Below are 17,317 nucleotides of genomic sequence, written 5' to 3' on the forward strand. Positions count from 1 at the left end.
AGAGATATATTATTTTAATATCATATCAGTAATTTTATTTTAAATTTTAAGATTTTTATTTTATTTTATTTTTTTAAGTTAAAAATGTTGAAATTTAAGATAAAAATATTGATATGATATTAAACTATTGAAAAAAATAAATAAATGATGTGACGTCACTCTTTCATACAATCATTTCTCGTCCAAAGAAAGAATAGTATGAAAGATGGATATTATTTATTTTCAATAGCTTAATACCACATAAGCAATTTCATCTTAAATTTCAAGATTTTTATTTGATTTTGATTTTTTTTTCAAAATGAAAATATTGAAATTCAAAATGAAAATTTTAATATAGCATTAAACTATTAAAAAAATGATACAGATAAAGTGGCGTCACTGTTTCATACCATTATTTCGTGTCCATTAAAAGTGTTTTGGGTTAAAAATGATTTTCAATTATAAATAATGTTAAATAAACAAACATAAATTTTAATGTTTATTATGTTTGTTTAGTGTTTTTAATATGTTTATTATGTTATAGATGTTTTGATAAATTTATTGGAACTTTTTTTTTGTTAATATTTGTATATATTAACATAATTATTTATAGTAAGTTTATTTTATTTTTTTCATATAATTTATTTCGATTTATTTAATGCGGTGCATAGTTTGTTATTACAACTCAATTTAGAATTTTTTTTTTGTATTTATGTTTTTAATCGATGACAATTTAATTTTAAATTATTTATATAATTTGTAATAGTAATTACTTAAAGATAAAAAAATTTTACATTGTTTTTATTTTATTTTGAAATGATATTATTTAAAGGGATGTGTGATGTATTAGTCATGTTATATTGTATTTTATCTCAAATTACCATATCTTTTGCTAATTTATTACAATTTTTCAATAAAAATATATTTAAATGGCAAATACTTAATATAATTAAAATTAAAAATTGTAATCAACCATTCAAATTCCCAACATATTGAGGCATATAAAATCGAATGTAAAATAAAATTAGAAATGTGTTATATTATATTAGAATAAAAAATACTATATTAATTATAAAACCAATATGTTTAATATAAAATAATATTTATTTAGAATATAAAAATTAATACAAATTTATGTATATGTTTATCAATTAATTATTATTTTTCAGCAATACAAAAAATGGTAATAAAATTTATTAATCATTTTTTTTAAAATGTGTCAGTTTTTCTTCTCTTCTATTTGTCTCAACTGTGGTTCGCAAGAACTTAATTCCAGTTTCCAGCAACTGGTTGGAAAAGAACAAATTTTTAAATTCATTTTTTCTTTTCTATTTTTAACTCGTGATTGATTTTTTTTCTTGTTCTTATTATATTTTTCTTCCAAAAAAATTTCAATCTTCGGCTTTTTATTTTTATTTTATAAAGCATTTGTATTTCCAAATTTAGTTATTTTGTTTTTGTTGGATTTCTTTATTTTTGTGCTTTGCATGATGATTAGGTAATAAGTAAATATAGAAATTAAGTAAATTTTAATAAGAAAAATATTGAAAAATAACTTTATGCATGGAAAGTAATGTCAATGACATCTATGAAAAAATTTATAGGAATAGTTTTGTATAAATTTAAGAATTATGTAAAGGGAGTTTTAGTTGTTAATTTGAATTGTCGGTTATTATGTTAATTATATATTAAATAAAATGATTAAAATGTAAATAAAGTTAAAGTAAAATGTCAAAAATCGAATTATTGACGAGGCTAGGTTTGTATTGAAAGGTCTACACTTAGTATAAGAGAAATGTTTCAGACAAATGGAACTTGAGTGTGATAATGCACCGTTGGTTAAAACACTCTTGGCTAGCGGAGCAACAAATAGAAAAATGGTGGAACTACAACTAATTTATGGCCTTCTATGTAGGAGATGGAAAGTGTGTATCAAGTATATATCGAGAGCACAAAATAGAATGGTCGATCATATGACTAAATTGGCTAAAACTACCATTGTGCTCTGAACCCCTCTGTACCTAAACCCCTACCATTGTGCTCTTCCTGAATAGTGTTGCCAACATTAGGATTATCTTCTTTTGCCTCAGCCATATTGCCCTTCCCCTCGAAATCCCCTTTAAAATTCCCCCCAGAATTCTCCTCCCTCAACTACCTGCTGACTACTATCGCCTCTCTCCTTAGCACTGCCCTTAGAGAGAGATACTATCTGAATTCCACTACTTGTGTACCTAACGTGATCCAAATCAAGCAGAAACCCTCCCCATGCCCCAGTTTAGCATACAAAAAACAAATCAACATGAGTTTTTCATACTGAAAAAAGGCGTAAGTCAAACAATCCTGAGGAAAAATGATTCTTTTCTTTTGCTTAAACGGTAGCCGAACATCTATCTTCACCCGAATTATTATAAACCTACTAACTCCCCTCACAATAAAAAAGGCATCATACTCCTTTAAAAGAGCCAATAAAGTTACCAAACTGACGCGCCATACCTTCTGACATGAACCCTAATGGAGCTGAACCCAAAATACCAAATAAACCAAAAGTACTTGTAATGGATCCTCCCCTTGTTCCATCTTATGAAAAATAAACAAATGTCTATTGAAATTCCACGACATACCATCACAAACCCTCTTTAGATCCACCTTACAATAAAACCTAAACAAAAACCTCCTATCATAAATATCCAAGATAATCACCCCTTTCAACGGATGCCATAAATCTGCAAGAGTATTGCATAATGATAGAAAACTCACCGCACTTTCTATAAGCACTTTCCCCACCAAGAAAAATTGAAAGTCCTCCTCCACCATATCCACGTTGCCTTGCCTTCAAAACAGATCTTCTTCCTCTTTAGAGATAATCAAATTTGCCAGATCTTTCTCCATATCCCCGTGCGACAAAACCCCTTTGAAAAGCAAAACCTTGCAAAAAAAACAAAACCCTAGAAACTTAAGAGAAAAGACGTGCCAAATTAGCAAATTGAAAACGTGCAAAAAATTAGTAGACTTTCACTTAAATAGTTAAAAAACCTAGTAGTATGTGTATATATAAATACGAGAGAATTTCAGTTAATTTTTATATACAATAAAATGATTGAAACATATAATCAATTAAATTGATTTATGTTGTTGTTTATTATGTTAAATAAATAAAATAGTTATGATAAATATAAAACTTCCATAAAAATCGATTAAAGTAAAAAAAAATCACTATTGAAGTAGATTTGCAGTCATATTAGATTATGATTTTGTAAAAATGTAATTAGATTTATTATACTTTGAAATGTTGAACTTATAACAAAATATATTTACATGTAAGCAAGTTAAAATTAACTTTTTTTAAACAATTCAAGTATCTTAAGATTAATTTTAAAAATGATTTTTAAAATATTTGGACTAAATAAGTTTTTTTATAATATTTTAATTTTATACAAAGATAAATATTTATTTAACATTATCGTAACATAATCATCTGATCTCTTCTTCACTTCATCTGCCCATCTCATAATCATCTTTGAAGGACTTCAATTTTCTTTTAATCTCATCCTCTTTGATAACCGTCTCAAAATTGTGGCTTGTGGACCATATAAATCTTTGTAATATTTTCTTTGTAGACGTAAAATTGAAATTTTTTGTTCCACAAAATAACTTTTTTTAGCCAAATTTCTGTCTAGTGTATTAAAACTAGAACTGATGATGGTCGAGTTACCTGCCTAGGTCTGAAGGTTCATTCGAAAAGTGGAAAGTTTGGAAAAAAATATAGGTACAAAAAATGGGCTTGGACAAAAAATAAGGCCACTCGAGGTTGTCAAATTGCAATGTTTTAAAAGTTCAAGGCCGATGTCATGACGCCATTTCCTCCACGTCGTGACGTCGCCAAAATAGTATGTCACGTCGTGACCTCAGACTATTCTGCATCGCGATGTGACTCACTGTTGGTCAACGTTGCGACGAGGTAGGTTGCTCGTCGAGACGTGGACTCTGTTTTTGGTAAAAATTAAATAATTTGGTAACTACTTCAAATCTTCTAAACATACCAATCAACATGTTCAACAATTACCAAAATCAATTCAATGAAAACATGCCAAAACAAATCATTCAACTATTTTCATTCAACCATTTCAACATAAGTTCAATCTATTACCAATTATTCATTTCCATACTTTTCATAAAAATTCCATTCCAAATAAACCAACCAAACCAGTCAATTATCAATATTTACCTAAACCAAGTCATATAGAATCATGCCATTTCATTTCCATTCCAATCACTTAAGCATATATGCACATCTATTCATTCAACTTAGATTTCTTCAATACTCAACTTCTAGCATATCTAGTGACATATTCAATTTTAAAATCATCAACTCACATCAAACAATAGTTAGTTCATACACTATTTAGTACATACCATCTTTTCAACAACTCAATATTTGACACAATGTTCATCTATTGTTGTAATTTTAAAAATTTAAAAACGTAAAAAAAATCTGTATCAATTTAAAAACCCTAGCCAAGAGTGCTTTGCATAGCATCCTAGCGAAAACAGTTTTTTCTGCGGCTTGGGATGAAAGAAAGTGGTGGCGACGACGGTTTTTCAGGAGAGGAGATCTTCCTTCTGGCAGAGGAACTCATTCAGTTATCAGTTAAAAGCTCGATGGTGGTACCAAGCGAAAAGCCAACCCTACTTTGTACTATATAGACAAAGAAATCTTACAATTCAGATAGTTTTAGGGTACAAATGAAAAGTATATGGAAAACAAGGAAAAAATTCGAGATCCAATTGGCAGGGCAGAATCTATTCTTGATAGTGTTTGAAAGTGAAGAAGATTTGGAGACAGTTATGGAGGGGCAGCCATGGTTGTTTCGGAAAAAATTAGTGCTCTTTGATCGGTTGAATAAACCAATGGAAAGATTTCATATTAGGCTTAATTCATCCCTGTTTTGAATTAAAATTGGACCATGTTTACCAGAATTTGATAAAAAAGGATTTAATGCATGCTATTGGGGTTACTTTTGGAGGCGTTCTGAGATCTGCAATTAATGGTGAATTTTGTCTGTAACACCCCTAACCCGTATTCGCTGCCAGAACAGGGTTTCAGAGCATTACTACCATTTGCAGATCACTTAAAAAAAATTTAAATACTTACCTATTCAATGCATCATATAAATAAATATATTACCATTCAATCAACAGTTTGGCACTTGTATAAGCATCAAACAGCAACATTGTTAGTATACTTGCACATATCTCATATAAATTCAATATTGATATATCAATTTTCTCGACATATCGCACTTGAGTTTAATAATAGTCTCAACTTACATAATTTCCTTGTATCAGCATATCAAAGATAATCATATATGTACATGTCATGAAACATATCATGCTCTTATCGTTTCTTCATAAGCATATATCATTCATTTCATTATATCAATATTTCATGCTCCATCATTTCCATATATTTTATGTATATTTATTCCAGTAATAGCTTATATCTTAACATAAATTATATTTCATGTACTTATACTTATTTCGTTTATCTATCTTCATAATTATTTCATAAAACTATTTTGTACATATATTTCCATATGACCAGTTCTTGTAAACATTTCACACAACCATTTCATATAATCATTCGTCATCTGATACATATTACCTAAATATCAATTGTTCAACAGATGTCATAGCGTCTCCCATCCACGGCCTTATTTATCTTTGACATGATGCCATAGTGTCTTTCAACTATGGTCTTACTCATTTTCTGTCATGTTGCCATGGTAGCTTTCAACCATGGTTTTGTTCATTTCATATCACGTTGCCATGGTATCTTTCAACCATGGTCTTACACATTTCATATAAGGTTGCCATGGTATCTTTCAACCATGGTCTTACACATTTCATATCAGAGAGCACACTCCCGCGAACCTCATCCTTACAGTGGGATTACCAGTCCAGGCTAAATCCCCGGTAATATAAACTCATAGAGTATTGTCGGGATTACCAGTCCAGGCTAAATTCAGACCCTAATTCAGATTACCCGTTCGGGCTAAATCCATTTTACGCGTATTCTTCGAGAAGGCTATATCAGAATAGGATCACCCGTCCAGGCTAGATTCTTTTTTTTTTACCGTCAATTCCTTTTTAGAGATCCATCGAAATTTCCTTTCATTCAACCGGAATTTCTTCCCCTTTTTATCAAATATATCAATGTTTCATTAATTTTCATACAATGAACATTCAAATCATATTCACATCAATAACATGCAATCTCAAGCATTTAAGAATATAATTCAAGTTACACGAACTTACCTCATTGCTTGTTTGTGTTTATAATTCCATTAATCCAATATCTTTTATTTTCCACGATCAAGTCTCATATTTGAGTCGTCTAGATCTTTATAAATAAATTTGATCATCATTTTCATTCATTTCATATTCTAATGCATTTAATTAATGCTCTAGGAAAAATTACCATTTTGCCCCTAAACTTTTAATTAATGACGATTTCATCCTTAGGGTCAGGAAAATAAAATTCTTGCAATTTAATCCTTATTTCCAGCTATTATTCTCATATATATTGATAACAGTCCATGAATTCTATAAAATATCAGAATTTTCTATAATTTCAACACTTTTTAATTTAATCCTTAAAACATGTTTTCCCCCCGATCTTGAGCTAAATTAATAATTTCATTTAAATTTTGTAATTTAAATAATAAAATGCAATTTGGTCATTTCTGACATTTTTACAAAATTGCCCATAAAGTTTTACTTTTATTCAATTTAGCCCCTGAGCCTAAAATATACAAATTAGCCATGCTAGATGAATATTCATACATATTTTTCCTCCTCCTCCTCTCCATTCCACATCCTTAATGTAGATAACACACTTGTAAGTAACATTATCCATAATTTTTATTATTTACTTTTATGAATATTCAAGCTGTCTATCTGCATCATAGTCACTTAATTATTTATATCTGGAGCTATAGAACTCCAAATTAAGATCTGCTAATTTTCCCTGAAACTAGACTCATATATATTCTTACCATAAAATTTTCAGAATTTTTTGTTTAGCCAATAAGTACAGTTTATTCTTTAAATTCACCCCTATTCTGCTGTCTGATAGTTCCGACCCTTCTTCACTAAAAATTAATTATCTCACATTACAGAACTCGGATAATATTCTTGTTGATTTCTCCTTAAAATAGACTCATTATGGATTCTAAACATATAAATTTAAGCCTCTAATTATTTTTCTCCGTTTTTTTGTGATTTTCCAAAGTCAGAACAGGGGAACCCGAATTCATTCTGACCTTGTCTCACAAAATTTATTATATCTCATAATTTACAATTCAATTGTTTACACCGTTTCTTCTATAAGAAACTAGACTCAATAATATTTAATTACATATTTTATTCATCCTCTAATTCAATTTATACAATTTTTGGTGATTTTTAAAACTTATACTACTACTGCTGTCCAAAATAGTCTTAGTGCAAAATGTTGATTTTCTACTTTTAATTTCAATTTAATCCTAACTAAATTCACTTACTTTTCTATCTTAATTCATACTTTATTTCTACTCAATTTTTAATCAAAATTAGACATAATTATCTATTTTTCATCATAAATCCATAATTTTGTAATTCTTTCTATTCAGTCCTTAAAGCATAAAACTTATGAATCACTTTACAATTCAATCCTTATTTCTTTTCTAACTTGAATTTCTATCAATTTAGCCCTTAATTCATCTTTTTGATCAACTTAATCAACACATAAAAATTCATTAACTTCCTAACTTTTGATATAATTCATGTAGTACTTTTCTCTAGAATTCCATAAACATCAAAATTTCAAGAAAAGGGATCAAATTGACTTACCTAATAAAGCTTAAGGCTTCAAAAACCCTAATTTTCCTTTTATTTTTCTTTCCTTCCTTTCTTTCCCTGTTTCGTCTCATTCTCTGTTTCTTTTTCTTTCTTTTTCTTTTTGTTTTACTTTATATATATAATATATAATAACAATAATAATAATGACTTTATTAAATATCTACTTAATATCAAATATTTATTTTACACTTGGGCATACATATATTATTACATTTGTATTTCATCCTCACCATACACTTGTCATTTTACATTTATTTATCATATAAATATATTGTAATATAATTATTTATTTAATAAATATCTTTCACTAAATAATAAATATCCATTTAATATCAAATACATATATTACAAATGTATGAATTTTTTTATTAGTACATTTGTACCAAATCATTACCATACACTTGTCTTTATTTAATCTATTCATCATATAATGTCAATTTAATAATAATAAATACATTAATTATTTACTTAAATAATAAGTAAATACATACATGTATTACAAATGTATGTATACACATGTATTTTATTTTTGCCATACAATTGGCACTCCTTTGGCTTATTTATTTATTTAGTCCTTTCAATTTCTTTATCCTATAATTAAACTACACTTTATTTAATTTAATCCTTTTATCTAATTATCCTTTATTTAAGCTAATTTGCCTCATTAAACTTTAATTAATCACTCTCTTAACTTCGTAAGTATTTTTAATAAATATTTACGAATCTATTTTTCAAAAACGGAGACCCGAAAATGCACTTTTTCGATAACTATAAAAAATTTTAGGTATTACACTGTCGGCTTAGAGTTCAGTTAGATGTGCAAAAACCCTTGCACAAGAGTATTTTAATCTCAACTAAAAATCAAAGTAAGTCCTGGATCCCTTTTAAATATGAAAAATTACCAACATCCTGTTTTGGCCGTGGTATGATGGGGCATGGGCTCATCGAATGCCTCAGTTTTACACCTATAGAAAAAAATAAAATCAAAGATGATCCTCCTTATTCTCTAGTATTAAAAGCAGAAGTAAATTTTATTGGAAGGGAGAGTTAAAGTTTAATACCCTTTCAAAGAAGATGCAGCCTCAATGTTCATATACAGGTGATATAGAAAAGATCCCTGAGTTAAATTTTCAAGAGAAGAATAAAAGTGACATGGCCCAAAGAATCCAAGATAGTTCACAATTTACAGAAAAAGAGAAAACAATGATGATACAGGAGGAAGAGATAGTTGTGGAAAAAAAATGAATGGGGAAAATAATAATTACGCAGGACTTTTGAAACCAGCCAAGAAATCGAGTTGAAAGAGAATTGAGGTAGTAAAAGAGGTGGATATTTGTAACGGAGAGATTATATTGAGAAAAAAAAAGTCGGAGGATATAGAAATTAAAGACGACGGTAAAGGAAAATCCTGTAAAAAGGAAGAAGAAAAAATGAAGTAAGACGGCCAGGACTCTCATATCGAAGGAGGCATAATTTTGTCAGCAGAAATTCTCAAGCAAGGTTGTTTTACCAACCAAAATAGATCGGCGGCTGCCAAATGGCAAGCCGACCGGGTACAATGAAAACTATTTGTTGGAACGTCCGTGTATTAGGGAGTCCATGTACAATGAGAAGGCTTTAGTATTTGTTGAAGCAACATAAACCTCAAATGCTCTTTCTTATAGAGACCAAAATAGATGAAAAGCACATGAAAAAAATTAGAAGGAGATGTGGTTTTGAAAATGGGATTGATGTAGGAGCAAAAGGTTCTAGAGGTGGAATTTGTATGGCATGAAAGCAGGTATTACAGTTTGTCTAAACAATTTCTCAAAAAGCCATATTGATATGATGATAAAAGAAGACAATAATAGTGGAGATTTACAGGGTTTTACAGTTCACCTTATGTTAATAATAAAAGTGTCTCGTGAAATTTGTTAAGGAAGTTGGGTCAAGATCAAAACCACCCATGGCTGGTATGTGGTGATTTTAATGAAATAATGTATTCTTTTGAAAAAAGAGGAGGTCAACCAAGGGAGGAAAAAAGAATGGAAGCTTTTCGCGAGGTTTTAAAAGAATGTCAATTAATGGACGTGGAGTATTTGGGGGCTTGGTTTACATGGAAGAGAGGGAATCTACCGGAAACAAATATTAAAGAACGACTGGATAAGGGAGTGGCGAATGAAAAGTGGATGCATCTTTTCCCAAAAGGAATTATTCATCATTTAACACACTCGATTTCATATCACTGTCCCCTATTTATTAGTACTAATAATGAGAAGAGTTATAAGGGTATTCCAAGATTCAAATTCGAGGCATGGTGGACCATGGAGGAATCTATTGAATGAGAGATTATAAAATCATGGGAGTCATCAAATGGATCTATTATTGAAAAGCTTGAAAGGTTGCAGATAAGCTTGATAAGGTGGACAAGCTCAATAAAGAAGGGTCAAGATAGGTTAAAGAATAAACTCACAAAGGAACTTGAAGATCTACTGGCAAGCGATAGGGATGATGACACAATGGCAAAGCTAATTGATACTAGAATTCAACTTAATATGGAGATTGATAAAGATGAAATGTACTGGGAACAGAGGGCACGAGCCAATTGGCTTCAATTAGGAGATAAAAATTCTGTATTTTTTCACAAATATGCCTTAGTTCGTAGACGAATTAACACTATTACTAAGCTAGAATCTGATGAAGGGAGGGAAATTTTTGATGAATCAGCGATTAATGAGGCCGCTTCAAATTACTTCCAGAATTTATTTTCGTCAAAGGGAATTGGGAATTTATCCTACTTTCTAAAGGGCATTAATACTAATATTTCATCTGATATCAATACAAATTTACTAGTACCATTTACGACAGAAGAGGTATTTTCAGTTTTGAAAGGAATAGGACCCACTAAAGCACCAGGTTGTGATGGATTTTCGGCTTTATTTTTTTCAAAGATTCTGGCACATTGTAGGTAAAGATGTTGAAAATTTTTGCTTGGGAATTCTAAATGATGGAAGGGATTTTGACTCTCTAAATCTTACAGATATTGTACTTATCTCAAAAGTACCAAACCCCACAAGTCTTGTTAATTTCAAACCTATCAGCTTATGCACAGTTTTATACAAAATTGTGGCAAAAACATTTGCAAATCGTCTTCAGGAAGTCATTGGAAAATGTATTGACAAGGCTCAAAGTGCTTTCATTCCCAGAAGGTTAATTACTGACAATGTACTTGTAGCTTATGAACTCTTACATACGCTACGTAAAAAATAAATTGGGAAAAAAAAGGGCTTATGGCAGTAAAAGTAGATATGAGCAAGGTTTATGATAGAGTTACGTGGGCTTTTAATCATGTTTTTTAATTTCTTATTAGGGTCTACCATATTAAGTGGGGGTGCAATTTTTTCCCATTTAATTGGTTTCTTAGTGTTTGTATTACTGCTTGAGGCTCCAATTGGAATCTCAGCAATTTTCTTTTTAATTTCTTCACAACAATTTTGCTGTGATTCAATTAACTTATTTATTACTGTAACTAGTTCTTGTAAACTTGCTACAATTTCTGTATTATCTTGTAAGAGTTTAGGTAAACTCCTTTGAAGATAATTACTGATACTTTCACCTTGTCTGAAGTTAAATTCAGGTGAATTACTCATGATTTTTAATTAGATCTTTTTATCTAATTTTTTAATCATGTTTTTTACTTCTGTGAGATCAGTAGTGTTACTGGATGTTGCTACTGTTTCTCTTATTATTATTGGTTCATTAGAAGGGTGTTCTAATGGCCTGTTTCTGAAAGAATAACTTCTTTCAGTTAGTCTTGTATTAGCAGGAACAAGTGCACTGCTATCATTATAATTTCTGAAAATGTTTTCAGATTCTTGTAATTTATTTTTATTATCAACTTTATCTCTTATGAGATTAAATTGATTTCTTGGTATCTCTATCAGCTTAGTGCTGGTCTCTGAGAATATTTTTTCTATTTCTATTACATTCGAGTTTTTAAATGTAATAGAATGATGTGAATTCGATAATCCGTATCCTACAGCATATAATATACTGAACGGATAATCGTCCTGATGCATTAGATCTTGTCTTAGATATCTAAAACTTAGACTTATTGATCTTTCTAAATATTTGGAAATTATTGGAATTCCAATTTGTAAAGCTACATCGAACTTTACTATTGGATATCCTAAATTTTCTTCTAACCGTCCTATAACGGTTTCTTCTAGCCTATTAGAGATGATTCTCCTATAATAGACTATTATCTCAACTGGTGTATCTATTCCAGATTTTACAGTTGGTTTTATTATTATTTGGACTTTGCCAAAATGTATATATTTTATTTTTGTTCTAGCGTTTTTAGGGATTTTCGCTAGTTTTTCTTCTAAGTTATGCTTAGTGATAAATGGAAGTACAGTGTTACCTGTAGCTTGCCTTATTTGAATGGGAAGTTCTTCCATGAACTTACCTACATAGAGGATATTTTCTCTGTGAAATAACCTTTGTATTTTATCGGTTAGACTATTTTCTAAGTCTTGACCGTCCTCTAGAGTAATTTTACTCTTTTTCTTAAGTTTTGTTAGTTTATTGGCGTCAACCAATATTTCTCGTTGATAACTTTCATTATCATCGATATTCCTAATTACAACCTCGTGTTCGAGATCGTTTCTTTCTTGATCTATTTCAGATCTTTCTGTCATTTTCTTAATTTGATTTTTAACAAATTAATTTATTGTTTTAATTCTTCTAAACTTAACTCAAGTTCTTCGAGTTGTTTAGATTGTTTTTCTATTATTTCTAACATTTTAGTTAGAATGTTTTTAACACTAATTTCATCAGTGTTATTATTATTATCTTGATTATTAGTCATAGTTTTTCTTCTATGGCTTTTAATCTTTTCTTTATCTCTTCTAAGTCTTGCTTATAGAGATTGTTTTTATTAATCATTTCTTTAATTTCTTGGAGATCTTTTTGGTTTTGATCTACCAACTTATTAAATTCCTGATTAATATTTTTATTAAGTGTTTCCAACACTTTATCAATGTTTATCTCTAATTTTTGAAATAATTTGCTTATTTCATTATAAGAGATGTATTGATTTTTATTTGTTTTATCTGATATTTCTTTTAGATAACTTAAAGCTTCTAAAAGTTGTTTATCAGTTTTATTAGTAGATCTTTTCAGATCTGCTATTTCATTAGCTAGTGAATTCAAATGTTTGAAATCACAAGTAATCTCAGGATTACATTGATAGCTAAAGTTATAATTATAATTTAGATTTCCGCCTTGATGGTGAAACCTATAATTATATTCCAAGCAATTTCTTGCTGGTTCTTTACAAGGTTCTATTTTATTGTTTGTCCAACAATTAAATATACCTTGTAGGTATCTTAAAAGACACTTAGTGTAAATGTCTTTTGGTTGAAATTGGATTATTAATCCTAATTTCTTTTTATTATCATGTAGATTATTATAGAAATTAATATAATTAATCCCCATATAATCCTGTTTTTGTTATCTCTTATCTTTTTAAATCTTTTAATGATTTTTAAAGATTCATTTGATAACATTATTAATTTTTCTTCAAAAGGTTTAATTATCAATTTAAGTTGCTCAAATTGATTATCAATCTTTTGATTTTGTTCTTCATTTAGCATTAGTGTTCCTGATGCTATTATATTTTGAGTTTGTTGAAGTTTTTCCAACAACTCTTGATTTTTATTATTTTGAATCATTATTAAAGATAATGTTTCTTTAATAAGTTTTAATTCATTTTTTAATTCTTGATTCTCCATACTTGGCGTTGTTATACCTAGGGAGGATCCTAAATATCTTTCTGTGAGATATTTGGCAACCCGTTAGGTTTCCAGCCTATATACTTTGAATCTTAAATCTTTTATTAAGATTTTTAATTAAGTTTTCTTAATTATTAAGATTTTTAATCTTGTTATTAGGATTTTTAACCTTGCTCTGATACCAATTTCTAACGCTCGCGTTAGTTTTTTGAATAGGATGAGACCTATATGCTTATCTAGAATAAATCTAGTAAGTTGATGTTATTTTTTCTCAATTAATCTTAAATTAATGAGTTATTAAAAGTTTTCCCACCTATGAACAAGTTCAGCTTCAATTTCTGAATCTAAACTATGATGTTCATATTCATCATTATTATTTTCTGGAAAGTTTTCCAGATGTTCATAGAGATCTCTCTCTATTTTAGAGATTTTAACCTCTAATTCTGATAACTTTAGAAAAATCTGTTCAAAAGTTTTTTCTATAGTTTCATTTATTATTTCAAAAGCTAGCTTACGCTCTTGCTCTTGTGGTGTATTATTTCTCCTAAGATTCAGTTGTTCAAACCTATATCTTAGATTTTCTAATTCATTATTATTATTCATGATTTAACTTATATCAACCAATTCAAAAGAAGGTAGATAGAAGTTTGACAAGACATTTCGGTCTGTGTCTGAGATAGTTTATCTTGATTAATGCACTGCATGTTCATAATGATTATACCTTGGTTGCCTCCTTGGTTTTGCTTCATCTTCTTAATGTTTTCTTCACTGGTTGCCCACCACAGCTTCCTTTTATTCACGCCGGATTGATCGCCTGGATTTATTGCCTCCGCCTGAGGGCTTAGTACTTGCTCATCGACAGCGTCCAGAATAACGGAACTATATGGTCTCAGGGAGACTCTTGAAGAATTGCTAAGTGTTTAGAAAAATATAGCTAAGCTATATTTCTTTTTATTAATATTTTGATACTAAAAAGTATCTTGTTACAATTTTTTCCCGTGAGGGGATTTTTGAAGTTTCTCCTAGATGACTCTAGACTGACTTTTTCGTAATTGAGCTTTGCTCCCTCACAAACTCCGCTCTCCTTTGGACTCCTCTACCGGGACTCTCCTAACTTCATACATTCATATGGTTTTTATAGAGGTTACACCATCCCTCTATTATTACATTGTGACGACTATGCTGACCTAAGTCTTCACTTCTTATCCTTTCCCGAGCTGTCGGCACCACGAGCGTCTGCCACGTTGCTAGGAATCTTTGCTTTTAGGCTGGCTGATGCGTCTGCCACTCCTTTATTGCTGGTGGATGTGCTGTCCTTTTATCGTTGTCGGCCACTTGCGTGTCGGCACCGCTTCTTGATGACACTTGTTTTCCACTCTTCTTTTTTTCTGGTCCACTACTTTTGGGTTGTGGGGCCTTCATAATGTCTGTTAGCATCTGCTTCGTCGTCTGGCTAATAGGAATCTCCAGGTTGGTGATCTTATCTAACCATTTATCTAACATTTTTATTTTTTTTTCTACAGCTTCTTTGCTACAACCGCTGTAGATTATTATGTCGGAGCTCATATAATTAATCTTAAATTTCTTTAAGACTTTAATTCTATCAATTTCTTCCATAATGTTGATGATGTTTAAACACCTGGCTGCTACAACTGTGTTTTCGCTGTAGATGTCCACCTCTGGTGTGATTTGATCATATTTTATATCAAAATTAGGATTGTAAGACCCAATTTTAATAATATGGATTGGTCGATAGTAATTTGCTCATTCCCAGTCTGGAATGCTGCTTTGGAACTTGAGAAATAGTCCCTTGGTCAAGTCCATTTTAACAATTTTTATGAACTTGAGAACTGCCTTCTCTGCTCCTTCTGGGAGAAATCCCAGTTGTTCTTGATTGGTGATGTAGATGGTGTCTGTTAACCCGGAATACATCAACCAGATTTTCTGAGGTAGTTTCGCCTCTGGGCTTGCTATTCCTCTCTTGAGTCCATCTTTTCTTATGAAAGTAACTGGGCTGTTACTTCTTTCACCAAGTAAATAATAATTTTTCCAATCCTCATAGGAGAACTGGTTATAGCCTGCTAGCAATGGCCTCCTGAAATGGGCTTGATGCTATGCATTTCAAACTTCATGGGCTTCTTCTGCTTCTTGGATTGAGCCCTGATAGTCTTCATAATTAATTCAGCCTCAAACTTGGTTTGGGCTTTTCTGATATTTTCCTTGGGCTGATCGTTGATAAGCCCTGCTTCTGCTTCGGAGAATACTCCTGCTTTCGGGCCACTCATGACCACGTACCAAGCCTGCTTGGGCTTTGGTTGTTCTGGTGCTAGGACTAGCTGTTTCGCAACCTCTTCGCCTTTGGCTGATTGCTGTTGTGCTATGATATCCCGCATTGTTGGTTTTTGGAACTCTGGTTGTTCCAATTCTTTAAGCTGCTGCTGTACTTGTTGAAGCTCCTCTTGTAGCTTTAACTCCTTCAGCTTTAGCTCGTAGTAATTCATCATTCTTTGATGTTTGGTGATTTCCACTGCTACAGCTTTTCCTTTGTTGGATGCTTCAGCTCCTCCAACTGCTACTGGTTTGCCGAGTGAGACAAATCCTATTCCTGCTGCTGCAACTCCTTGCTTGTTGCCAGCTCCTTGGGTACCTAAACCTTTATTTGAGACATTTCTCTGGTTAAGGTGTCTGCTAGGTGATTATTTTCACCTTTAATATGTTCAATATTGAACTTATAATAGCCAAACCATTGCTGCCATCGCAATAGTCGACCTTGTTTATAATCTCCCGTTATATTATTTCTAATAAACGGTCCAAATTGCTTATTATCTGTTCTCACAGTGAAGCATTTTGGTAACAGATATATTCTAAATTTAGAAATAGCTCGCTTGACAGCTAACCATTCCTTTTCATTGCTATGATAATTTAATTCAGCTCCTTTAAAGGATCCTGAAGTATATCGACATAGCTTTTCTTATTTATTTTCAGTTTCTGCTTTTAAAACACCTGACCATGTTTCATTAGATGCATCAGTTTCGAGGATCATAGGATCATCGTCTTTAGGCTGATACAATGTTGGAAACTGTTTTAGTTTTAATTTTATTTTTCTTACATATTTGGTATCTTCATCATCCCAATACCAATTATTATCTTTTTTAAGATTCTTTTGAAGAGGCTTTCTTATTTCAGCTAATTTCTTGATATAACCTTCAGCATAAGTGAGACATCCAAGAAATCTTTGTAATTGTTTCTTGTCAAGAATTCTGTCAGGGAATTCATGCAAGTGTGTAAGAATGTGAGGTTGTAGTTTATGGCTACCCTCTGTTATTTCAAGACCTAAAAAATTGATCTTGTTTAAATAAAGTTGTGTTTTCTTAGTGCTAAGAACTATGCCATTTTTCTTGCATCTAAGAAGCACTTGGAGCAGATGATTATCATGTTGTTCCTTAGTTTTAGAGTAAACAATTATATCGTCAACGTAAACGCTAACAAATTGTTCTTCTCTATTCGTAATGTTTTTTAACTCCAAGGCATCGTCCATTTTTCTTTGAAAAATAGCTGGAGCTTGTTTTAATCCAAATGGAAGTACATTCCATTCGAAGTGTCCTGAAGGGCAACTAAAAGCTATTAGCTTCTTTGTTTCCTCTTCAAGTGGTATTTGCCAAAAA

The sequence above is a fragment of the Gossypium hirsutum genome, chromosome A13 (assembly GCF_007990345.1).
Source record: "Gossypium hirsutum isolate 1008001.06 chromosome A13, Gossypium_hirsutum_v2.1, whole genome shotgun sequence".
NCBI lineage: Eukaryota > Viridiplantae > Streptophyta > Magnoliopsida > Malvales > Malvaceae > Gossypium > Gossypium hirsutum.